The sequence below is a fragment of the Oryctolagus cuniculus genome, chromosome 1 (genome assembly GCF_051225735.1).
Source record: "Oryctolagus cuniculus isolate XC-2025 breed Fujian yellow rabbit chromosome 1, ASM5122573v1, whole genome shotgun sequence".
NCBI lineage: Eukaryota > Metazoa > Chordata > Mammalia > Lagomorpha > Leporidae > Oryctolagus > Oryctolagus cuniculus.
Genome location: NC_142867.1, coordinates 193,158,692 through 193,176,487, shown reverse-complemented (window position 1 = coordinate 193,176,487; position 17,796 = coordinate 193,158,692). Strand labels below are relative to the sequence as shown.

At 38.8% G+C, this 17,796-nt stretch overlaps 1 pseudogene; it reads right to left on the bottom strand.

Annotated features, from left to right (window-relative positions):
- Positions 1–15,203: 15,203 nt before the first annotated feature.
- The window catches only part of LOC100355167 (non-POU domain-containing octamer-binding protein pseudogene), a 39,853-nt pseudogene continuing 37,260 nt past the window's right edge, over positions 15,204–17,796 (bottom strand).

Here is a 17,796-nt window from a genome sequence, read left to right as displayed (position 1 = left end):
TTAAAAATTTGCTATAATAGTATTTATTATGTCTTATAAGATTAGGAGGTACCAAATTTATTGATGTTTAATTACATTTTTATCTTCACAGCCAAAGAGCTTTTTTGGTTTTTCCAACTCTCTAATATAAACTATCTCCACTCTGCTTCTCACTCCAAATAGCACAATGCCATGTCACTCATAAATGATATTAAGTCAACTTTCCCCCCATGCCCATCCAGTCTTTTCCCCTAAGTGTGATGAAGTTGGTTATTGAAGCCCATTTTAAAGGGCACATTGTTAGATTTTCAAGGGATGTGTTTGTCTTAGCAGGATCACACTCATCAATGGTTGACAGGATTGACTGCTCCTCAAAATACTCCTTTAAATGACTCATACTGCTTGTTTTTCCTCATATTTCTGTGGATTATATTTAATCTTCTTTAAATGAGATGTTTTCAAAAAGTTTATGGAAAATGTGTGTGATAAAAAACTATTCATAGATTTCAAATTATTTTGCAACAAAATAAGCTTATCTTTTAAATTTGTTTGCCATTAAGTTTTTGAAGTATCCTTGTAGTTTCCACATTTCTAGCTAAAATCTACTTGGAATACTGCTGTAGTTACTTGAGTTCTTAGGTAGGTCCAATTCCTGCTTTTTCTGTGTTGTTTCCTCAGATGATATCCTTTCTATACTCTGATATAATGTTCATATGAGTATATGTATATATGTGTTTTGGGGGGCATAATTAGAAGTCTCATGTCATTTGCATATTCAAGAACAAAAGTATTTCAAATATATAAAAATGGATCTTTTAGTTTTATTTCTCTCTGGTTTTATTTGCTAGTGCATATTAAAGCATTGTGCATTGAAAATAATAGTATTGCCATTACATATTCTATTTTCTCAATCAAAATGTAATACTGAATATGTAAGTTGAATATCAGATTGTAGTAGGCACTGGTTATAGAAGGATGATTAACCAAGTAAAAATTGCTCTTGTAAAGTCTCAAACATGAAAATTCAACTCTAGGAGACTGTGTAACAGATTTTTTAAGTATAAAAAGTGTATTTCAGACAGGCGATGAATGGTTTTGTGAATAGTACAGAGTGGCACGACCAGAATTAAATCTCAGGTTTACTACTCTGGCAGCTCCCTTCAGACAATGGTTTAACAATGTAGGGACTAGATGGACTGGAGGGAAAAGATTGCAAAAGATTAATAGAAAGACAAATCACTGGGCTATTACAGAAAACAGCTGTTGGTACTTTAGAGTAGTGGTAGTAGAGATGGAAAGGAGTGCATAGATTTGATATAAATTTTGGTGATAAAATACATATTACTTGCTGAGGGAAATATTACATTTCAAAAAGAAGTGCTATGTAATAACGGTTGGAATAATTTTATCACTTCTGCATCTGAGATTTAGATACATTTCTGTGAAACTAGAAATAACAGGCATTTAATAAATGTTGAATGGTTTAACAGGTAGATTAGTAGATGAATGGATTAATGAATATAGGGGCTGATTCATTAGTAAACTGTATTCATTGAATTGATGAGATACAGGTTTTCACTAAACAATTTTTTGTTTTAGCATTTATTACACTAAATAAACATAGACATTTTCTGAGTATTTTGTCAGATATTCCATTTTAAACTTTTGTAAGAGATTTTAAAATAGGACAGGATTTTGGGAAATATAAATTAAGAAAGAAGTTGCCTGCAAAACAGTCTCTATGTTTATTGCTAAACAAAAGCAGCTGAATTCTCTTTTGAGAACCGAGAAAGCTATTCAGCTATGCAAATTGATTTTTGCCTTTAAATATATAATACTTATGGCTACTTCTTTTCTTGACAGTTGAAGAATATTAAGTATTCTTCTACAAAGGTATCTGTGCTTAAAATAATTATTCTAGAAAAATGGTAATATTCCTTCCTTCCTTTTCTCCAAAATCAGTGGGAAAATTTCAGTTGGACATTAGCTTAAAAATTGTGTAAATTAACATGCTGATCCATTTTAAATAGAAAGTTTTGAATTGCATAAAATACGGGTTCTAACTAAGTTCTTAAAAGCACTTTAGAGTACTTAAAAACTGACAATTGGGGCTAGTGTTGTAGCACAGTAGGTTAAACTGCTGCCTATGACACTGGCATCCATATGAGTGCCTATTGGAGTCCTGGGGTCTCCACTTCTGATCTAACTCCCTGTTAATGGATCTTGGAATGTGGCAGAGGATGACCCATGCCACCCATGTGGAAGACCCAGATAGAGTTCCGGATTTCTGGATTTGGCCTGGACTAGCCCTAGCTGTTGAGGCCATTTGTAGGGTGAACCACAAGATCAAAGATATCTCTCTCTCTTTTTCTATAATTCTTTCTTTTAAATAAATAAATAAATCCTGGAAAAAAAAATAGAAGGTGCTGGAGCTGTTTGTAGAAGGTTAAGCCTCTACCTGCAATGCTGGCATCCTATATGGGTGCCAGTTCAAGACCTGACTGCCCCACTTCCAATCCAGTTCCCTGCTAATGTGCCTAGGAAAAGCAGGTGGGGGGATGGCCCAAGTGCTTGGGCTCCTGCACCCACATGGGAGACTGGGAAGAAGCTCCTGGCTCCTGGCTTCCAACCCTGTCCATTGCTGCCATTTGGGGGAGTGAACCAGTGAATGGAAGACCTCTCTCTCTCTCTCCCCCTTTCAAATAGTAAATAAATAAATCAAGTAAATCTTTAAATATAAAATAAAACAAAAGCTATATTTCCAATACATGCATGCTGTAGTAAGCTGAATCATCTGATTGGTATATCAATGTCTATCCATCTACATAAATCTGCTGATTTAAAGATGGCTTCCTTTTATTTGCTCCCACAATTACATTATTATATGGATAAGGGAAGAGACAGAACAAAGATAGGATTTTGCATCAACACTCATCACATTCTCCATCATGACTAGGATAGCAGTTGAATCTGGTGTGTTTTTGTGGGGAGGAGGGTTGGATGGAGGGATAAAGAAAGTGGCAGGTAAGAGAAAACTGAGGATATACATGATAGATAATGTTGGCTTCTGTCTCTTGTACAGCTATTATTGGCCTGTATACTTAGGGAATGCTTTGAAATTCAGTTAAGAACACCTGAGGTACTATATTGTATGTGGTGGGAAGCATCCTCACTTCCGTGAAAAAAATATATGTATATATAAGATTTAGGTATTTATTTGAAAGGTAGAGTTACGGAGAGGCAGAGGGAGATCTTCCATATGCTGGTTCACTCACCACATGGCTGCAATAGCTGGAGCTATGCTGATCCAAAGCCAGGAGCTTCTTCTGGATCTTCTATGTGGGTACAGAGGCCCAAGAACTTGGGCTAGCTTCTATAGTTTCCCAGGCCATAGCAGAGAGGTGAATCAGAAGTTGAGCAGCTGGGTCTCGAACCGGCCACCTATGAGATGTCAGCACTGCAGGCAGCGGCTTTATCCACTATGCCATAGTACCAGTCCCTCTGTGGTTTTATCTTAAACCAATTGGATTTCTTCTCATGTTGCTTTTAATAAACCTTTTTTCTCTCCTTTTTTCTTTCTCTCTTTCTTTCTTGCCTCCCTCCCTCCCTTCCTTTCTCTCTATAATTATCTTAAATCACATTTTTTTCCCTTAGAAGGCCGTGTGTCTTCAGTTTTACATTTGCAAAAATCAGAAAGAAATATTCTGAATTTTTATTATAAATTATATGCTTGTATTTTTATTGTGCCAAAATGTTATGTCGTAACAGAATATGTGTCAGAAATTTTGACATGGCAGTGTTCACTAACCTAATACAAGTTCTCATTATTGCCACCAGGAATATGTTTAAAATATCTTATCTTGTCTTCCAACCTTTCATCTTTCCTGGATCACATCTTTCTATTCAAATGACACTGACACACACTCATCCCCCACACACAGAATTATGATAGTTTTTTCATGGAATACTTTGATGGTTCTGCAATACTGTATTATGTTAAATACTACTGCAGTGTTTATTAGAATGCAAATTCTCAAGACCTATCTTAGTGCCTAAGAATCTGCATTTTAGAAAGAACCAAGTTAATTCTGATGCTCTAAGGTGTGATCACATCAGATTCTTAAAATTCATGTAGGGAATACCTTTTCAGCTAAATTTTGTGTTGAAACTCTGTCAAAGAGCATGGGATTTGAATTTTAACATTGTTAAATGGCATTCCAAAAGTTTTAAATAAATGGGCACTACAATAGATTATTTTTGATAGTTCCTCATGCCTGGAATCCTCTACATTTTTGCCAAAACTCTTTGCCAATCTGGTAAATGAAAGAAATACTATGTTGTTATTTTATTTGTTTTTGAACTATGATTGAGGTTGATGTGATTTTATATGGCCATTAATATTTTCTCCTATAAACTGCCTGTTCAAATCTTCTCTATTTTTCTTTAATTTCTTTGGGGGGTAAGGGTATCTTTTTCGTAAAGACTTGCAAAAAGCCTTTTTCTATGAGAAAAGTTAGCCTCTTTTCAGTCTTAGAAATTGTAGATAGTCTTACAATTTTGATGTTTATCTTTTGTCTTTATTTATTTTTACCAAATAGCAATGTTTTTATTTTTATCCTTCCAGATTCATCAGTCTTTTGGATCGCTACCTTACAAAGGCTTTACCCATTTTGATATTATAAAAAATCATAAATGAATATAAACGTTTCTTCTAATAATTTTTTGATACTAATTATACATATTTCTGTATTACAGTGCAATATTTCAACATGTATATAAGGTGTACTGCTCAAATTAGGGTAATCCACATTTCGGCTTTTATGACATTACTTATGATTAGAGTCTTGGAACTCCTTTCTTCTACTTTCTCATAAAATATATGGGTTACAATGAACTGTTGTAATCCTACTATGCTGTGTAATACTAGTAATTTACTCCTTCAATCTAACTCTAATTTGATGTTCACCATAATCCTTGTAGTTCTGCAAGTCAAAAGTGTTCACTATTCTGAATGGAATGAATATCTCTCTCAGCCGTCTTTCCTAGCATCTTATCCATGCCCCTTATAATCTTCTTGAAATCGTGTTGGAGAGGCTTAATAGACCTTGTTCCACAGGAGATTCTAGGATTTTTTTTTTATTTTTTTGACTTTTCTTTTTTTTTAACTTTTATTTAGTAAATATAAATTTCCAAAGTAGAGTTTATGGATTACAATGGCTTTCCCCCTCCCATAATTTCCCTCCCACTCGCACCCCTCCCATCTCCCGCTCCCTCTCCCATTCCATTCACATCAAGATTCATTTTCAATTATCTTTATATACAGAAAATTGATTTAGTATATATTAAGTAAAGATATCATCAGTTCGTACCCACACAGAACATAAAGTGTAAAATACTGTTTCAGTACTAGTTATAGCATTACTTCACATTGGACAACACATTAAGGACAGAGATCCCACATGAGGCGTAAGTACACAGTGACTCCTGTTGTTGACTTAACAATTTGACACTCTTGTTTATGGCATCAGTAATCTCCCTAGGCTCTAGTCATGAGTTGCCAAGGCTATGGAAGTCTTTTGAGTTCGCTGACTCTGATCTTATTCAGACAAGGTCATAGTCAAAGTGGAAGTTCTCTCCTTCTTTCAGAGAAAGGTACCTCCTTCTTCAATGGCCCTGTTCTTTCTACTGGGATCTCACTCCAAAGATTTTTCATTCAGGTCCTTTTTTTTTTTTTTGTCCAGGGTGTCTTGGCTTTCCATGCCTAAAATACTCTCATGGGCTTTTCAGCCAGCTCTGAATGCCTTAAGGGCTGATTCTGAGGCCAGAGTGCTGTTTAGGATATCAGCCATTCTATGAGTCTGCTGTGTATCCTGCTTTCCATGTTGGATCATTCTCTCCCAAGTACTAAGAGAGAAAAACTGCCAGCCCAGAATATTATATCCTGCAAAGCTCTCATTTGTGAATGAAGGTGAAATAAAGACCTTTCATAGCAAACAGAAATTGAAAGAATTTGTCGCCACTCGTCCAGCCCTGCAAACGATGCTTAAAGATGTGTTACACACAGAAACATGGTCACCAATATGAAAGAAGGTAAAGGAAGGAAACCTCACAGCAAAATATCAAAATCAATCAAATGTGCCAAAGGTGACACACTCAGGTTAGGCATGGTAAATCTCTCTCTCTCTTTTTTATTTCAGAAGGGAAGTAATTCCACACAGCTGAGTGGAATTGAAGGTAGTCAGCTTCCAATCTCTGGCTCCTGTGGTTATTGCATTCCTCTGCTCTTTCCCAAGGACCACACAAAGAATCTGTTCTGCCCTCAGTGTGGGCTCAAATTCTCCTGCAGTCTCCCACCAGGTTGCCAAGGTTATCGAATTGTAGCGTCTCTGGGGAGTACTCACATGAACTCTATGAGTTCTCTCACTCACCATCACTTTTTTCACAATCTCAGTTAATTAGCTCCACACAATCACTAGGTCCTAACCTCCTGTTATTTCACTCGCCTAGCGTCAGGTTTTTCTGCTTAGTTGAAGGCAGGCGCAGCCCTGGGGTCGTGCAATTTTTATGTATGTCCAAAATGGCACCTGCTGTTTGTCTTGCTCGCCTTTGAGAGGTGAGCAGAGAGAGAGAGACTCCTGTCCGTACCAGTCCCTTTTTTTTTCCTCTGTCCTCTATTTAGCCTGGTGAACTTTCCCCAGTGGGGCTTCAAGCTTCATTCCCTCTAGGCTCCTTCTGCTGTTTCCCTGACAGTGTCTCGGGTTACTGAGGGTTTGCCTCACCTCCCCTTTCAGCGCAGCTTCGTAGACTCTGCAGCTGGGCTCCTGAGCTATGGGGAGAGTCCTTGCTCTCCCAATAGGTCCTCCATGTCACATCTACTATATCCAGAAGAGTTAACTCTGCAATTTTTTTCCCGAGCCTTTCCCTGAAACTACAGTTATTCCACTTTTATTAAACTATCTTGTCCTGGACTATCAGTGTGCGTCCTCACTATTCCACCATCTTGGCTCCGCCCCCCAGCTACTTGACTTCTAATCCTGCTTCCTGCCAATGCACATGGGAAGACATTTGATGATGGCCCTTGTAATTGGGTCCCTGCCTTGAGATGGCAGGCCCAGATGGAGTTCTAGGCTCCAGGCTCCTGGCTTCAGCTGGGTTCAGTCTTGCTGTTGCAGACATCTGGATAGTGACCAGTAGATGTAAGATTTCTTTCTCTCTCTTTCTTTTCAAGTAAAAAGAAAAAAAAAGCAATCTTAAAAAGATAAATTAATTTTGATGCAATGCATTTTAAAATCCAGGCATAGTTTTTGCTTAAAATACATTTTCTTCTTTTTTTCTTTTTTCTTTTTTTTTTTTTTTTTTTTTTTGACAGGCAGAGTGGACAGTGAGAGAGAGACAGACAGAGAGGAAGGTCTTCCTTTTGCCGTTGGTTCACCCTCCAATGGCCGCCGTGGCTGGTGCGCTGCGGCCGTTGCACTGCGCTGATCCAAAGGCAGGCAGCAGGTGCTTCTCCTGGTCTCCCATGTGGGTGCAGGGCCCTAGGACTTGGGCCATCCTCCACTGCACTCCCGGGCCACAGCAGAGAGCTGGACTGGAAGAGGGGCAACCAGGACAGAATCCAGCGCCCCGACCAGGACTAGAACCAGTGTGCTGGCACCGCTGGCAGAGGATTAGCCTATTGAGCCATGGCGCTGGCCCTTAAAATACATTTTCCATGAGCTTTTGAAGACCCCCTTGCCTGTGTGCATTTCAATTTTAAAAATAGATAACTTTCAATTTCATTTTTACAAGCTTTTTGAAGTACCCTAGTACTTTTGAACTTCTGAAAACTAATGAATATAATGATGTTTACTGGTGGCTCCAAATGTCAACAGAAAAATTGGTAAGAAAAAATCCACACAGCTATTTAGATTGCAATCTTAAGTGTCACATAAATGATCTAAGAGCTTTTATGATAGCCTGAAGAAGACCCTCATTTCCGATAGTTTCAGGGCTGAGATTGCTGAAAATCAAATATAGGCTCTCATTGTGTACTGGATGAGATGACACATTCTGTGGATACCCGACAGCCTCCTTCCCCAATGACCTCTGACATTGTCTAATGGGCTCATGAACATAATGGCCAGGGTGGCAGAGATGGAGATTATACAAGGATTTCCATTCATGGAATCCAATCCATCTATGACCACTGCTAAATCTCCCAGCAACAGAGAGCACTGAATTACCATGAAAATTTAGCTTCCAGTTTTTACAGGGTGTCTACTGTCAAAATGAAAGCATTTATTGGGAAACAATGGGATCAAGTAAATTGGAATGGGGACACGTGTGCCTAATGACACTGGGACTTTTATACTCTACATTCTGGTAAGTTTTCTTTGCCAATTTAAGGCATGCCAACTCCTGCTAATAGCAGCCTTTTCCTCCTCAGGGCTAGCATTTCTCTATCCTGCTTGTATCACACTCCCCTACTGGTAGTAGCTTTTTCAACACCTTATTCAATGATAGCACTTCTTCAATGACATATTAAAGATATTTCCTTTATGTTATCTAATAACATTTTCTGAAAACACTCTCTGCACACATCCGGAGGGATTTCCCTTGATTGTAAGTTTTCTTCTCTGAGGCAGTTCCCATGCAAGAAAATGCTTATTATATTCAGGAAACTCCACACCACACTCTTTGTTTCTAGCTTTATAGCTAGACTCTCATCCCTGTAAGCCTTGTAAAGTTAAGGTACAAAATATGAGCCATGAGAAGGTGCACTACATTCCAGAACTACTTGAGTTTTCCAATATATGCTAGCAGAAATTTGGAATCATTTGTGGGACTGGATATTAAAAGTATGGGGAAAAGTGTAAATAGGATAAGTTAATCAATATAGGCTCTCTAAGCAGAAATTCAACATTCAACTTTATAGATCAAGAAGAAGGAAGGAAGTGCCATGAAAGTTTGCTAGTTGACTGAAATATAGACCAAAAGATAGCCCACAATCAGAAAATATAAATGCTGAAAGGTCACAACAAAACACACCAAATACCAGAGTAAGGGAAAACGTTTATTGTCTGATGGGGAAACCCAACAGGCTGCCTCCCCATGCACGAATGAACAGCAGCCTGTACCATGAGAACAGGTCTTATATAGCTCTGCAGAGGTAAGGAAGTGGGAGCAGCAAATCTCGTTATGGTGGGGGTGGAGCTGACACTTAGGATTAGGCCATTTAGTCACCTGATTTCTAGTAAACCAGGATGGGCTTAGAAAGATGGTACTATTTTACTAACAAATTCCATACCAATCTTGATTTAATGTAGCAAAGATTGAGAGGGTTAGGGAGATTGGAAAGTTAGGGTGAGTTTGATAGTTAAGACCTATTCATACACATTGGTCAAAGATACCTTTTGCTGCTTACTATAAAAATAAATCTGCTTGAAGAGCTCTGTGATCACTTATCTTTAGAGGCTAAAACCTACACTGGGAACCTCAGTCACTGTATTGAGAAACCTAATTGTAATGAGAATTGGATCCCAGGTTGACAGGGTACAAACAGGAGCACACAACCACCAAAGATAAAGTAAGCATGGTTACCATAACAGACTGTGGCATGGTTACCATAACAGACTGTGGTTCACAGCAGGAATCAGAATAGGCTGATATGCTCAAACACATGGCAATGGCTACTTGATCACAGTGTTCCTAGAAGTGAAAAGGAAAATCTACTAAGTTCTTATTTAATCTGTATAAGCATAAAAATTCTAGACATCCAATATCTATTGTTCACAGAAGAACGAATGATATGAATTCTAGCCTGAATATGAAGGTCATCATTCTATTCTATTGGTACAAAAATTATGATTAATAAAAAGTCCTAGATCAATTCATCAATAAATATGTAAGAGTGGTTGTACTTTCTGAAGGAATAGAAGTAACTGTAAGGCTGTCATAAAGTACACCAAACACCGGAGTAAGGGAAAGGGTTTATTGGGGGAAACCCGACAGACTGGAGGGAAGGGGCAAAGAAGGAAAAGACGGAGAAGAATATAAGGTAGGGAGTATGAGAGAGATATCAAGAGACAGAGAGAGAGAGAGAGAGAGAGAGAGCGCCACCTGTTCAGGAACAGGTCTTCTTAAACCTTTGCCAGGGGCTGGGCAGGGAAGTAAGACCAGCGAGTCCCATTGGGGTGGGGGTGGAGCTGACACTGGTGGTTGGGCCATGGGGTCACCTGGCTTCCAGTCACGGCAGCGGAGGCTAGAGCCTAGGATGGTGTCCGGGGTGTATATTGCACCACAGATAAGCACTGCATCATTTTACTAACAGTAACTATTTCAAATCCTTAAATATTCAAATATAGAGGCCAAAATAACCACCAAAAAAGGAGAAGGAGAAGAAGAGAAGGAGCCAGGAAGTCCAGGACAGTATATGAACATAGAAGAAAAAGAAAGATTACTTTTGGGTGTCCTACTGACAGCCGTGAGGTGTCACTGACAGTTATTTGAGATATTCTTCCACTTACGAGCTCAAGTGTTCTCTTTGGTGAATTTATTATCTTTACAAAATATTACACTATAATTAACTGACTGGCTCCATTTGGACTTTTCCCAATTCATATTCAGGATTAATAGAATTTTAAAATTATGAATGACCAAGTTTATCCCAAATTTGGAATAAATTATAGTGAATAGAAATGTGAAGTGTTAATCAGCAATGACATTCTTATATTATGGGTTTTATTGTATTCTACACAGGACAAGATTTTAGCAATTTGTGTGTTTTTTTTTTAATTTTTTTTTTTTTTTACAGGCAGAGTTAGTGAGAGAGAGAGACAGAGAGAAAGGTCTTCCTTCCATTGGTTCACCTCCCAAATGGCCGCTACGGCCGGCACTGCGCTGATCTGAAGCCAGGAGCCAGGTGCTTCCTCCTGGTCTCCCATGCAGATGCAGGGAGACCAGGGAGGGCCATCCTCCACTGCACTCTTGGGCTACAGCAGAGAGCTGGACTGGAAGAGGAGCAACCAGGACAGAATCTAGCACCCCGACCAGGACTAGGACCCGGGGTGCCAGAGCCACAGGCAGAGGATTAGCCAAGTAAGCCGTGGCACCGGCCCCAGATTTTAGCAATTTGAGCAACCATCTAGCTTCTTAAAATATATCAGTGTGCAAAACATAGAGAACTAGAAAAGTTTACACCATATACATAAATAATAGCATTTGAAATAATCCCTTTGCAAGATAGCTTTTCTTTAGAACTTGTAGTGAAATAAGCTTTGCATCAGAAAGCCTGCAAATATTCATCAACAGTATTCATCCCTAACAACAGAACATATCCTCGACCTTGCCCATTAGGACTTCCTCAGACAATAATCTGAGGTGAAAATACAAGGACAGCTATGTCTATACTATTCTCTTTTTTGTCTATGCAACAATTTTGAAAGACTGCAGAAGCTTTAACTTCTTCCCTGCCGCAGGGATTGCACATGGAACAGTGAGAACACAGCATCTTTAGGAGTGAATGAGCAACAAAAGCTGTTCTTTCCTCCCCTGAATTGAACAAGAGCTCATTTTTCATTTGGGGTTTGAATCTCTAATAGGTTGACTCCTAAACTAATAGTGAAATTCTGTAGATCAAGCTTAATACAGATATGGGAAAATGTGTGGTCACTTATACTAGATGCCCAAGCCATTTAGATATCAGACAGCAATAAGTACTCAGTGATTGAAGTGAAAAATGGATGGTTCATCTAAAAAAAAAAAAAAAAAGTCAAGCAGTTCATTAGTTTATGCCCTTTTAAACCCATAAATGTTTTGTAATTCCTAGATTTTAGGGAAGTTTTAAAAGTCTGGTCTAAAATGCCACAGGCACATTAGCAGAAACATTTAAAGCTGTTAGAGGCTTCCAGCAGATTGTATTATTTATTATGTGTAGGCTCTAGAGGCTAAGAGCAGCTGAAAGGATGGCAGTGCCAACAGTGGAAAATGAAGATTCTCTAAATAAAGGGCCAGTTGCCATTTAGCCTGATGTGCAAAATCCTGAAAACACAGCGGAACTCCTGCAAAACAAAGATGAGTCCTTGCACCCTTGTGTAACTGAAAGAAGAAATGTTTGTATACTATTTAATCAAAGGGAATAATTAAACATTGATGCCTGTCTCCTGCCTCCTTCTTTTCATGAATGAAAGAACTGTGATGAACAAATATACTAAGTATGAAAGCACATTTCAGGTTATAGATTATTCTGCAAAATGCCTAATTTTGATTGTTAACATGATCATATAACACAGATGCCATTCCTATTTACTTAGCATCTGTAATCTTAGCAAATGTACTAACATTTCTTTTCAAAAATGAAAAAAAAACCTATATTTCTAGTCTAAATATGCCCCCTTAAGTATGGAGCACTATATTTTTACAGTTAAAATGGCATCAAAGGCAACTTGGTTCATATCTCACCTAGCAGAAGAATTTCCATGCAGACATGGCAGTGAGCAAAGCAAGGTTTATTTAAGTCAGAAACCTCCTGATGCAGCAACAGGGAGTGGGGCTCCAAAAAAGGCAGACCCCAGAAACTGATAGAGGAGTCTTTTAACCACAATTTTAGGGAATAAAACAGAATAGTAGCTAACAATTAATGAGAGGGTGGGGACAACAACCAATCAAAAGGCCAGAATTGCAATCCTGTCTAGCTTGCTCAAAACAAAATCCATCAGAAGGGAGTGATTGGTAACTTCTCTTTGCTATTCTCATGATAAACTAACAACTCAGTAGGATGGAATCACTACTTCCTTGCTATTTTCATGATAAAACTGGAAACTCAGAGGACTGCTATTGGCATTTTATCTTCTAAAGGCAACTTCTGGGGATAAGCCTGCATTTTGTGCCCTCTTAAAGAGACTTTCCCTTTCCTTATTCTCACCAGGACTCCACTTAACTGCCAAATATTTCATCTACCTCCTCACAATATTGGATTTATATCATTGAATAAATGGGTACCGAAGAAATAAATAAATATGGTTTTCAAGTTTTAATTCAATTCACTCATCACATTTTCTAGGCACTACCTGTAAAATTTTGAAATGTGAGTTATTAAAATGCACGGAAACATACTAGGGGATTCCAATTCAATCCCATCAAGGTGGCATGTGCCAATGCCATCTCACTATTCCAAGTGATCAATTTCAGTTCACAATTGATCATAATGAAAGGACTAAGAGTCAAAGGGAGCACATAAACAAGTCTAGTATCTGCTAACACTAACCGATAGAATAAATAAAGGGGAGAGTGATCCAACATGGGAAGTGAGATACTCAGCAGACTCATAGAATGGCGGATGTCCTAAATAGCACTCTGGCCTCAGAATCAGCCCTAAAGGCACTCGGATCTGGCTGAAAAGCCCATGAGAGTATTTCAGGCATGGAAAGCCAAGACACTCTGGCAAAAAGATCTCTGTGAGTGAGATCCCAGTGGAAAGAACAGGTCTTCAAAGAGGGAGGTGCCTTTCTCTGAAGGGAGGAGAGAACCTCCACTTTGACTATGACCTTGTCTAAACAAGATAAGAGTCGGAGAACTCAAGGGGCTTCCATAGCCTTGGAAACTCATGACTGGTGCATAGGGAGATTACTGATGCCATAAACAGGAGTGTCAATTTGTAAAGTCAACAACAGGAGTCACTGTGCACTTACTCCTCATGTAGGATCTCTGTCCTTAATGTGCTGTACACTGAGGCTTAATGCTATAACGAGTACTCAAACAGTATATTTCACTTTGTGTTTCTATGGGGGTGCAAACTGTTGAAATCTTTACTTAATGTACACTAAACTGATCTTCTGTTAAAAAAAAAAAAAAAAAAGAAAAGAAACTATCAATTCCCAACTTGACTCTCACTGGGATTAAACATGACAATAGGTCTGATCTGATTTCATCATCATTTAAAAAAAAATCATCTATTATTTTTCACTTTATGTTTCTGTGTGGGAACAAACTGTTGAAATCCTTACTTAAGGTATACTAAGCTGATCTTCTGTATACTAAGATAATCGAAAATGAATCTTGATGTGAATGGAAGGGGAGAGGGAGTGGGAAAGGGGAGGGTGGTGGGTGGGAGGGACGGTATGGGGGGGAAAGCCATTGTAACCCATGAGACGTACTTTGGAAATTTATATTCATTAAATAAAAGATAAAATAAAAAAAAAAATAAATAAAATAAAAAAAAAAAAAAAGAGAAAAAAAAAAAAAAAATAAAATGCACTGATAATTTTCTACCAATATGATTGGGTTTTGTGAACCATAGAGGAAAAATTAACTGAAATGGTAAAAAAAAGGTTTATTGTCCATCTCTCCTTAAAGACCACCAACTTGCTCTTTAATGAAATCAATGTTTTTGAATATAACTTGTCACAACCATGTGGATTTATGATTTGGACCATATGTAAGACCCACATGCTTGGATATACCACTCATTTTCAGATTAACAAAGTGTTGATTTTATCTCAAGAATTTTTGGCTTAATATCTATTTTGATAAGTTGATGCTACATTACTGTCTGTTCCTCTGAAAAACTCCAAATTTAAAAGTCTTATCAAGGACAAATCAAACTTTGTATATCAATAAAAAAAAGATTTACAGCATAACTGCTTAAGATTGGCAAAACTAAAAGCTACTGTCAGATCTTCAGCATGTAACATTCCTCTTCCCAGGATTATAAAAGGGCTATCTTGAAAAGCTGTGAACAGGAACATCACATACAAAAATGGACAGTTCTTGTGTTGTTCTTACCTAAGAAAAATATAGAGAAAAGTTAACAGTGAGCTTTAAAAAAAAAAGATAAAATGACAATCTCTAAGCAACAATGTCTTTTCCAGAAAATCAAAATATATGGAATATAACAAAACTGTGAATGTACTGTTACCTCTATGGAAGTCTCAGCTGAGAGAAGAGCAATGGGCCATGCTTGGCACCTCTGGGTTTGGGGGTATAAGGATGAAAAAGCAAATAAAGCAAAATGGACAAAAATAGGATAATCAAGATTGAAGGGGTCTAACTAGACCCATTTTGCTATGGTTCCACCAGGACCTTAACTATCACATTTGGGACTTCAGGAATGCAGCAAACAGAACTGATTAGTTAAACTATATACTATTCAGAACTGATCTATTTTATACTACCCCTCCCTGGTCCACTTCCTCTAACATACTCCCTTGAACAGTAGTCAGGGAAGACTTAATTATTGAGAAAAATCTCTAATGCTTTTCCAGGATACCATTCTGATTAATCCAAAAAGTTCCTTCTTTTAAGGCCTTTTGGGAAACTAGATTTATCTGCATCTCTTCCTCACTGTGCCTCCATACCTCCTCCTGCCTGAGCTCCAATTGCTTTTGCACCTCTTTGTTATCTAGCTCTTCCATTCTCCAAAGTTCTTGATGTTTCATCAAATTAAGCTTTATTTACTTGACCTTGTTCTCATGGTGAGCAGCCTCCATACCCATCTTCAGCTTTTCAGGAGCTTCCTTGACTTTGAGGTCCACTTGGTCTGGCTGCTGCTTCTCCATGTCAACGAGCACCTTCTGTTGCATGGCACATGCATACTAACAGAAGCCATGCTGTGCAGACCTGGGTGCTGCTCTCACTCTTTGTGAAACTCCTGGTTCTTTACAGCAAGCTTCCGTGGAAGTCCCTCTTCATCTTCTAACTGGCCCAAGGTCACAGGCTAAGGAAAAATGCTTACCAGGAAATAGTCTTCATTGTATCTGTCCAGAGCCTTCCAAGCAGCTGGCTTCTCTGAGAACCCAACAATATTTTTTCCCAATAACTTCATCCTTCTCCACTGAGCCAAATACGGAAAAGGCCTCTTCCAGCATATCACAGGCTGTGCACTAAGGAAGGTTTCAGACTGTAAGGGTTGCACTATGGCAGGTAAAGTGCACACACACACACGGCTGATATACTGGAGTGACACGTTGCCAGCTCCAATTTGGCAATCTCTGCTATCATTGTGGTTTCTAAGTGGATAAACCCAAAGTCCTTATACTTTTGAATTAAGACTTTGCTGGGCTTCCCAAATTTCTCAGAATACTCATTTCCTTAATGATAAATCATTTACTTATACAGTGATTTACAAATCTTAACTCCTTGTCCATAATTTAAAAATGTAATAGATGTATAACATAGGTGAAGAAACAGATATGCACATTAAAAATACATGACTGAGCCGGCGCCGTGGCTCAATAGGCTAATCCTCCACCTTGCGGCGCCGGCACACCGGGTTCTAGTCCCGGTCGGGGCGCCGGATTCTGTCCCGGTTGCCCCTCTTCCAGGCCAGCTCTCTGCTATGGCCAGGGAGTGCAGTGGAGGATGGCCCAGGTGCTTGGGCCCTGCACCCCATGGGAGACCAGGAAAAGCACCTGGATCCTGGCTCCTGCCATCGGATCAGCGCGGTGCGCCGGCTGCAGCGGCAGCCATTGGAGGGTGAACCAATGGCAAAAGGAAGACCTTTCTCTCTCTGTCTCTCTCTCACTGTCCACTCTGCCTGTCAAAAATAAAAATAAAAAAATAAAAAAATAAAAATAAAAATACATGACTAAAATGCCAGATCAAATCCAAAATATTTTAACTAGGTTAATATGTTAACTCTGGAAATCAGAAGCCAGAAACTCCATACAGGTCTACTAAATGGGTAGCAGGGTCCCAAGTAGTTGGAGGCATCTTCATCTGCCTTCCCAGGTGCTTTATCAGGAAGCTGGATTGGAAACAGAGCCGTGATGCAAAGCATCATTCAATCATGGGATCCTGGCCTTGAAAACTTTGACTTAACCTGCTATGCCACAATGCCAGCTCCTGGATCCACCTTTGATTCCAGAATTTGTTCATCTAAATATTGAAGAAAAATGTGTATTTTGATAATTAAGAGACAATTGGGAATGTGGAGTTGTGAGGAGTAGTGGCCTTTTGGGGAGTGAACCAACGGAAGGAAGACCTTTTTTTCTCTCTCTCACTGTCTACAACTCTACCTGTCAAATAAATAAATTAAAAAAAAAAAAAAACAACAAAAAACAGTACCAACAGATGCTGTTTTAGCCTGTATGCCTGCCTACTTTATCAGTAGTATTTCTCCCAATTTTACCTTGTTCAGGTAAACCCTGTTACAGGTGATGGCATACAGGATGGCATAGAGTATATTATTACCTCAGTTCCTTGTTTCACATGGAAGAAGAATTTCCAAGCAGACAAACAGAGAGATTTAAAAGCAAGATTTACTAGAATCAAAGACCTCCAGCCAGAGCAGCATGGAGAGGGCCTCCAGAGAGGGGAGGGAAAAAAAACCCACAGCATCTGTGGCATAGCAGGTTAAGTCAAAGTTTTCAAGGCCAGGATCCCATGATTGAATGATGCTTTGCATCACGGCTCTGTTTCCAATCCAGCTTCCTGATAAAGCACCTGGGAAGGCAGATGAAGATGCCTCCAACTACTTGGGACCCTGCTACCCATTTAGTAGACCTGTATGGAGTTTCTGGCTTCTGGTTTCAGCCTGGCTCAGACATGACTGTTGCAGCCATTTGAGGAATGCATTTTTCACATTCAATAAAGCTTAAAATGTACTATGCTGTATCGTTTATTTGTGCCGGTATTTGGAATTCTTTTCTAAATATTAGGCAAGAACCCTCTCAGGCTTTTTAATTTATTAATAAGCATATAGTGATATCATATGGCACCCCAAATTCCAGTAACATATGTGGCACCCCAGATGGTGCTTCTGGGGAACTTTAAGGGGTTACATTTTTGTATAGATTTTAGGGGGTCATCTCCGATATCACTGGGACACGTGATGAAATTGCA